The sequence below is a fragment of the Quercus robur genome, chromosome 5 (assembly GCF_932294415.1).
Source record: "Quercus robur chromosome 5, dhQueRobu3.1, whole genome shotgun sequence".
In the NCBI taxonomy this organism is placed as follows: domain Eukaryota; kingdom Viridiplantae; phylum Streptophyta; class Magnoliopsida; order Fagales; family Fagaceae; genus Quercus; species Quercus robur.
Window position 1 is genome coordinate 9233271 of NC_065538.1, and position 9098 is coordinate 9242368.

General features: G+C 40.1%; 1 long non-coding RNA gene across 1 annotated transcript; it reads right to left on the bottom strand.

The window, feature by feature from the left end:
- Positions 1–600: 600 nt before the first annotated feature.
- LOC126729002 (uncharacterized) lies at positions 601–2602 on the bottom strand. The gene is made up of 2 exons (XR_007656454.1): positions 2438–2602; positions 601–878 (listed from the first exon to the last, which is right to left on the bottom strand). It is a non-coding gene; the product is annotated as an uncharacterized LOC126729002 (long non-coding RNA).
- Between the last annotated feature and the right edge of the window lie 6496 nt (positions 2603–9098).

Here is a 9098-nt window from a genome sequence, read left to right on the forward strand (position 1 = left end):
TTGTTTCTTTGAATGGTAAAGGAATGATCATTTGACTTATAAGAGATTAGCAAATAAAAAGTTGGAGTCAGTGTATCTTCAACCTAATAGGTTCTTTAACACTCAAATTTGCAAAAGTAACCATATGTCATAATTTGAATAATCATTTGACAATTAAGAGATTGACAAGTAACTAATAATATATGTTTATTCATCAAGAGAAAAAAAAAAAAAAAGTGACCATTAAAAAGGCAAGGATAGAGCATTCTCATCAAGAATGCTATAAAATATAACATTTAGCATCTTAAAAAGTTACTTCATTCATTTTAACAACTCACTTTACAAAACACCCAATATCAAAGGTTCTATTATTTTACCATTTCATTTAAATATTATTTTTTTATTCTTTCTTTATGTTTTCTTCATTCTTTCTTTATGTTTTCAATTAGCTACCATAACTAACTACCACAAGTACCCGGCAACATTACTGCGTAGTATTGGAGAGAATTATTCTTAGCTTTTTTTTTTTTTTTTTTTTTGGGAATTCATTCTCTTAGCATTCAATAATTGATAAGAATCCATAAAACACTAGCATCATTTATCAAAGAAACAATAATAGGATGATCACTTATTAAATGGAACATATCCATTTTCATTTATATTGTTGAAATTTTGCATCAAGTTTGAGATGTCAGCAACCATAATTTTTTCCTGCCAACTTGGTGTGCAACTAAAATTACATACTTGAGCTACTCTTTTACCATTACACATAAACAAAATTCTGCAGCAACCAAGCCTTTTAGCTTTGACAGCATCTTCCACCACGGCTTCTTGAGTTGCTGCATTAGCTGTTGATGCTCCACTGCTGGCAGCAGCTATCCAGTACAGAAATCCACCAGCTACCCAGTGCAGAATAAGAAAACAGTAGCCCACACTCTGCAGGCAGCAGCTATCCAGTGCAGAAATCCAGCAGCTACCCAGTGCAGAGGAAAAAGCAGCAGTTAAATTAAAGCCAGTGCAGAAGAAAAAACAGCAGTTAAATTAAAACCAACAGAAACAATATCCAATATAGATGGGAGGAGGTAGTATCACATTATCTTAAAGTCCAGCAAAAATCACATCAATTGAACTATTAATCAAGCCAAAAAATTTTGTAAATCACTTGGGGCATCTAATGAAGACCAGCATTGGTATGAACCCAAAAAACACATGACCAACAATGTCTCTAGACTCAAACAGAAAATAATAGAAAAGAAGATGCTATTACACAATTAATTTCTAATTTTTTTTTGCTAGCTAAGAAAAAGCAGGTAAAGAGAAAAGAAAGAAATAAAACTGACAAATCGTTTTGATTGATAAACTACACATCAATAGTAATAATCCTTGAAACAATTCCTTGATTTAACCTAGTCTCATCATCATCTATTATCCATGAAAGCAAAATCCTCCCAATCCAACAATTTGTTAACACAAGTCTTTTGTAAAATGAAAAACTAGTACATGAACAATGAAAACTAAACATTTTCCTTAGTTATCTTAGCAAACAAATAAAAGGAAATAAAATTCCAGTGCATTTGGCATTAAGTAATCCATCAGAATTCTCAAAACCACCCAACCATCAATCACTAGTTCACATACCAGTTCTATTTTTATTTTTATTTTCATTCTTTGTTTAGGACTTTTGCTCAAGCTTACAAGTGCAGCCCATGATAACAAAATCCAAACACAAATTGTCAAAAAGCAACCAAATTTGCATTGATCACACCATAAAAGGATCAAGATATAACATCAATAAAAGCAACCAATCCATTTGTGAAATCATAGCAAAACTCAAAGCTTTCAATAAACACTCTAAAGGCAGTAATCTAACTATAATCTGTGATTAGACAACAATTTGAGAGAGCTAATTGAGAAGCCAATTGAGTAAATCATGCAAAATAAGGTAGACAGCACAGGGAGTGTAATTTTAGATCACTAATTTTAGATCTTAGTGATAGTAAATGTTCTCATCTAGGCTATTAAGGAGAGTTAACATCAATTTGCCCTTCTATGATACCAGTGTAAAGCGGCATGTATCGTTGTGAGTCCATAAGTAGATAATGTCCAGTCAACTGAAGTTCAATATAAAAATTAGAACCAATAAAAAGAGTAAATAATTACAACTAGAATAAATATGAGTTCTCAACAACCAAGGAAATGAATCCAGATGTCTAAAGGTACAATGCCCTGCTTCTCAATAACCTTTTAAAATTTTCTATAAACATCATGTGTATAAGCACATATGCCACTGAATTCAAACATGATGTATGAAATTTCATACTAGTATAATGTTCATGTGTGAGCAAAGTTTGATTTCATGCGTGTAGAGAAAAATGCAAATCTGTCTAAAATCTGTTCAACATATAAAACTCTAAAGATGATACTAGAATTTTAAGGAGGAATTTCAGCAAACACAAACCTGTGCCTCACATTCAATGCTGTTATCCTGAGGAGTGAAGCAAGATTGCTGGTATCGCTCTAGTGTTTTTGGTTATACTGCAAAAAAAGAATTGAATTAGATAAAATTATAGGAACAGAATTAGAAACCAAAAAAAAAAAAAAAAAGTAAGGTGTACCTGACAAGAGAGAATTAGAGATGAGCCGAGGACTTGTCCGCCAAAGCTCAAAACGACGCCGTGCACTGGTCAACGGTGGTTTTGGAGTGCGAAATTTGGGTAAAGCTTTTAGCTCTAAGATCAGATCGGGAAGAACTGAGCAGCAATACAAGACCCACAAATATGCAAAAGACCATGTCATAATTTTCGAATAGTTTACTTAGTTGAAGACATTATTACTCACATGTTTGTGACTATAGTGTATTGTTTATTGGACAAATTTGGAGGAATTTCCTCAAACCTATTACATGATGATTGGTAAAACTATCAACGTGTTAATTAACTCATGTTAAAAGTCATGTGTGTACATATGAATGGTTTTATTAATTTTTTTTTTTTTTTTTTTTTTATGGGAAATATGGAAGAGATTTCATTCCAATAAAGAAAGGTGTACACAGTGGCAGGAAACCTGCTAGTACAATAGATCATCACTAAGAATTTCCTGAATACAAGGGGGAGGGGATCCTCTCCATATTTTTGTTTGGCCTGTGCGTTTAGCTTCTAAAGCTAAATAGTGGGCAGCTCTGTTACCTTCACGCTTCAAGTGATGAAAGGAACAAAAACTGAAGGAGCTGGTTGCTACCCGAATATCCTCAAGGATATGACCAAAGTCACTGCCAGAAGCTTCAGAGATTAAGTCATGAATAATAGCTAAAGCGTCGGACTCAAAAAGAGCTTGGTGGACTTGCATTTCAGCGGCAAAGAGGACACCATGAAGCAAAGCATATGCTTCTGTGACTTCAGCAGGAAAACAGGAAGAAAGAACCAGGCTGAGAGCACCAATGGGGACGCCTGAGGAATCCCGAATGACAGCTCCAATGCAAGAATTACCACCCCCAACATCAGTGGCACCATCCACATTGATCTTGAAGAAACCGGCAGGGGGAGCAGTCCAATGGACACGGGCAGGAGGAGGAGCAGGGGGAGAGGAGAGCCTAGCATCAACAAAATCCAAATGGGCTCTTTTTGCAGTCTCCCAAACCATGGCTGGCGGAAGAGCAGAGTCCCCATAAATGGCTTGATTTCTATTCCCCCATATTGACCAAAGGACAGTGAAAAAGAGAGCTAAATCCTTGAATAAGCCTGAATCAATGACCTTTGATATAGAGTCCATAAAAGATGCATTTGGGGAAGAAATGCTTACAGGGCAATCTGGCCAATTAGCCCAAGTTAGGTTGGCATGAGAACAAAGAAATAAAGCATGTTGGATAGACTCGATTTCCTTGTCACAGATAGGGCAAAAACCAGAGACATTTAGACCCCGGCAGCGTAAATTTAGCATGGTTGGGAGACCGTTTCTGCAAACTTTCCAAGCAAAAATCCGGATCTTTGGGGGGATATTCAGATGCCAAATTGCTTTCCAGAAGGAGGTTTGGCTGTGTACAGCAGAACACTCACCAAGATTATGATCATCTATTATGCGCATAGCTATGTAGTACGCGCTTTTCACAGTAAAAGAACCTCTTTTGTTACCTACCCAAACAAGCTGATCGTCAGGAAGTCTAAAGCTGATAGGAATCTTAAGGATAGCAGCAACCTCGTGGGGAAGAAAGATAGATCTTACCAAATCCATTTTCCACCATTTTGTATCCTCATCAATGAGAGAAGAAACCATTGGGAAGATGCCAAAGTCTAATTGAGGCGAGGTCACTTTATAGGTGGTTGGAGTTGAGAGCCACCTATCTTCCCAAATGTGAATCCGCTTACCATTGCCCACCCTCCATCGAGTACCCTCCTTTAGGACCCGAAGACTATTATAGATGCTCCTCCAAGCGTAGCTTGGATTGCTTCCAATTCTTGAGTTAAGGACATCCTCAAAAGGAAAATACTTAGCTTTATAGACCTTTGCAACCAAAGAAGTGGGATTAATGAGGATCCGCCACCCTTGCTTTGCAAGTAAGGCAAGGTTGAAGGCTTGGAGGTTCCGGAAGCCCATGCCACCATATAGTTTGGACTTACACATCTTTTTCCAACTAACCCATGCAAGTTTTGACTCATGGTTCCTTTGGCCCCACCAAAAGTTTCTCATCATGCTTTCCAAGTCGTCACACAAGGTTTTTGGAAGTTGAAAACAACTCATTGTATACGTGGGCACCGCTTGTGCCACGGCTTTGATAAGAATTTCTCGACCTCCAATGGAGAGAAGTTTTCCTTTCCAACCCGCTAATTTCTTGCCCACTCTCTCTTTAATTTCAGCAAAGACTTGAGATTTTGATTTCCCAATCAAGGAAGGGAGGCCAAGATACTTCTTGTGTTGAGAGTCTTGCATTGGTCCTAAAGAATTTAGGATCTCGTCTCTGGTTGCATGAGAGGTATTTGGGCTGAAAAAGACCGAGGACTTGTCGGGATTTATCTTTTGCCCAGAGGCAGATTCATAAACTCCGAGAATGCTCATGAGTACATTGCATTCCATGACCTTAGCCTTGCAGAATAAAAGGCTATCATTCGCAAAGAAAAGGTGGGTGATGGCCGGGCAGCCCCTACAGATTGAAATTCCAGAAAGGGCCGTATTTCTTGCGGCTTGATGGATAAGGGCAGAGAGACCCTCGGCACACAGTAGAAAAAGCCCCGGAGAAAGAGGGTCGCCTTGGCCCAGGCCCCTCGTGGGAGTGATGTAGCCATAAGCTTCTCCGTTGATGATGACAGAGTAAGAGACTGAAGAGATACATTTCATGATCAGAGAGACCCAATTGTTATGAAAACCCAATTTTTCCATGACTCTTTTGATGAAACCCCACTCGACCCTATCAAACGCCTTGCTCATGTCGAGCTTGATAGACATGAAACCGTCTTTGCCTTCTGTTTTGTGGTTCAAATAGTGCATAAGCTCAAATGCCACTAAGACATTATCAGTTATAAGCCTATCTGCAGTAAAGGCACTTTGATTTTCAGCTATCACATGGGGAAGGACAGCTTTAAGACGGTTAGTAAGGACTTTTGAGATGAGCTTATACGTGACGTTGCATAAACTGATAGGCCGAAATTCTGTCATTCTAACTGGGTGGCTTGTTTTTGGAATTAAAGCAATGTTAGTCTTATTTATTTCAGTCATGGGCAAATTAAGGTTTAAAAAATTCAGCACCATATCAGTAATATCTCTACCAACAATATTCCAATATCTTTGAAAGAATATAGCGGACATACCGTCGGGGTCGGGAGATTTGGTCGGGTGGATTTGGTGGAGGGCCCGCAAAACTTCTTTACTGGTAAAAGTTTTAGTAAGCTCAGCATTCATATCATCTGTTACCCGGGTTGGAATGGTGTTGATGACCTCTTCAATTCTATTGGGAGAATTGGATGTATAAATCTTTGAAAAATAATCCACTGCTATGCGAGCAATGCTGTCTCTGTCATCACACCAGCAGTCATCATCATTCCATAAGCTCAGAATAGAATTTTTCCTTCTCCTCTCCGAAGCTCTAGTGTGGAAGAACTTCGTGTTCCTATCCCCTTCTCTATACCAGTGAATTTTGCTTCTTTGATGCCAAAGGATCTCCTCACTATCCAGAAGACCATTTAATTCCTTCCTTAAATCATTAATTTCTACACTGTGCGAGCCATCCCGATCAAGAGTGGTTAGAGTATTCAGTAATTTCTTGTGCTCTTGGATTTTCTTAGGAATGTTACCAATGACATCTCTACTCCATAAGGTCAGTGCAGAAGCACACAAGCTAAGATTTGAGTTGATACCTTCAGGTGTGTTTTCAAGACTTCCCCTGTTCTAAGCGGCTTTCACAATGTTGTAGCAATCATCACGCTTGGCCCACAAAGCTTCAAAATGGAAACAGCGGTTCCGGCGAGGGGGAGAGGCAATAGAGTCAGTAATTTTCAGTATGCAATGGTCAGAAGTGGAATCAACAACATGATAAACCTTGCAATTGCTGAACTTGTTTGACCAGTCGGAGTTTGCAAAGGCTCGGTCCAGGCGGAGATAAACTCGGTCACTGTTGTCTCGCATATTGCACCAAGTATACTGGGGCCCTGAGAAGCCCAAGTCTTGAAACCCACATAAATTCACCGCCTCTCTAAAGCCATCCATTTGGCGTTGAGTTCTAGGGGGGCCACCTGATTTTTCAATCACAGACAAAATTTCGTTAAAATCGCCGCAGCAAAACCATGGCAGAGAAAATTGGTTATTTAGATAAGAGAGAAGTTTCCATGAATCTTTCCTTAAATTGGATTCGGGGTGACCGTAGAAACCCGAGAATCTCCAGGTGAAGTTGCTGTCCTGCTCAGTGATGGTTGCATCAATGTGATACTGCGAGAATGATTTAATTTCAAGATTTACATCCATAGACCAGAAGAGAGCAAGGCCCCCACTTCGACCCCGGCTGGGACAATTAGACCATTGGAGAAACCCAGAGAAAATTTTATTTTTTCCATACGTTTGTGTTTTACTTTGGTCTCCACAAGGAAGACTAAATAGGGAGTCCATCGCCGCACATAATCGCGCAACGTATAAACTGTCCGGGGGTTCCCAATTCCCCGGTAGTTCCAACATAAGGCATTCATTGTGCCCGGCGGTGCTGCTTAACAGCTACCGCCGATAATGCAAGAGTATGTTCGGAGTTTTGTGGGAGCATGTCGCAGAGTCTTTTTTGAGGGTGAGTTTCATCTAAGTTATCATCAAAAACTAACTTACCCGGTCTTTTAGTCCCAGAGAGGTTGGCTTTTTGCTCACCGTGGGCTTGTCTACCTTTCTCACGGGCTATTCTTTTTAATTTTGTTTTTCCATTCTGCTGAGATGGCTTAGTGGGCGAGTTGGGCTTCTGTATATGAGTGGGGCTACTAGGACGAGTTGGGCTTTTTAAGGGGAGTTTGAGTGGGCTACTGACTTCTTGGGCTTCCTGGTGAGACTTTGAGGTGCGGCCCACTTCAGAAACCACGTCCATAGCTTCAGCACCTGAGCCTACAGCCCCTTCCTTGTCACGTGAGGCGAGGTCTGACTAAGAGAGTTTGAAATTTGAACTATCACTGTTCTTTCCCTGAAAATCCACTGCATTAGAGCGTGAGCTTTCTTTTCTGTCAGAATTTTGGGGCTTCGCAAAGCCTCTGTTTTCTTGGTTTACTTGAATTTCCGAAGGTGCCCCTGGTTTGGAGGTGGAATCCGAAGGGTTTGTCATTGTTGGAGCCGATCTTCCACTTGACCGGCCTGATTGTTCGTCTTCAAAGCTCCAACTATTTGAAGATTTTTGCTTATCCCCACTGCTTTTCTGGTTGCCTGTGGCCCGCAGCCATTCTCCATATTGCTTGGGAGAATCCGGATTGCCAGAAAAATTTGGGCAATGCTTTTCATCATGACCCAAGAAACCACAGACATAGCAAAAAGAGGGCAGCCTCTCATATTTAAAATTAACCCAGGTTTTCTCCCCGTCGAAGTTGAGAATATTACCTCCTCGATGAAGAGGCTTATTGAGAGGAATGTTAACTCTGATTCTTAGAAATCTAGCTTGCTTCGTTAGCCACATTCGTTTATCTGTTTCAAGGTAGTGCCCCAAGCTGTTGCCTAAATCTTTTCCAACATCTTCAGATAGATTTTCGAACGGCAAGCCCCATATTTGAACCCAGAAAGGGGCATGCGTGAAGGTGATGTTTGTGGCTGAAAGACCCCTTTTCCATCTGCAGAGGAGAAGCAAGTTGTTCTCAAAATTCCAGGGGCCGTTCCTTTCAACCCACTCCAGTTGAAACCCTGAGTTAAACTTGAATTGAAAAAGATTTTTCCCCACATCTACTATTCGCAGATCCAATCCCATCTTCCAGGCGGCTCTGAGGGTATTTTTCAAAGCTCTCTAATTATGTTGTCTATCCGTGAGAAGCTTGCCGAATAAACTAAGAGCACACTCCTCCATTAGGTCCGATCTGTTCATGGAGGAGATCTGGATGTCTTCTTCTTCATCCTTTATGAGGCGTAGGTGTTGCAGATCCTCTATTACAGACACGTCCATTTTGCTGAGGGTAGAAGGTAAGAGTAAGGTAAGGAGAGCAGGGGTTTGGAGTTAAGGGAAGGGAAGACCCTTATCAAGAGGGAGAGAGGCTCGGGGAAACCGAGAGGGAGAGCTCCTAGGGAGAGAGAAAGCTCCTACTGAGGGAGAGTGAATGGTTTTATTAATTACTACTAAGTAGTGGGTTAGAGAAATTTTCTTTTGAACCGGTTTGGTGGTAAATATTTTCCTTGTTTATATATTATTATTTTTTTAAATACCAAAACAAGCTTACATTACCAGCTGAACAATTACAATCAACAAGTACAAAAGATACTTTTTTTTTCCTTTGGTAAAAAGGATAATATAATAAAGGAGGGGAGCTAGCCCCCACCAAAAGGAACCCAATGTTCATACACCATACCAACATGGTCCAAATTAAATAGCAAATACACATTAGGAGGCTCAGGAAAAAAAAAAAAAAAAATCCTGAGCTTGGTAGACACCCCTCCAAGCAAGTCCATCCACACACTTATTAACCTCC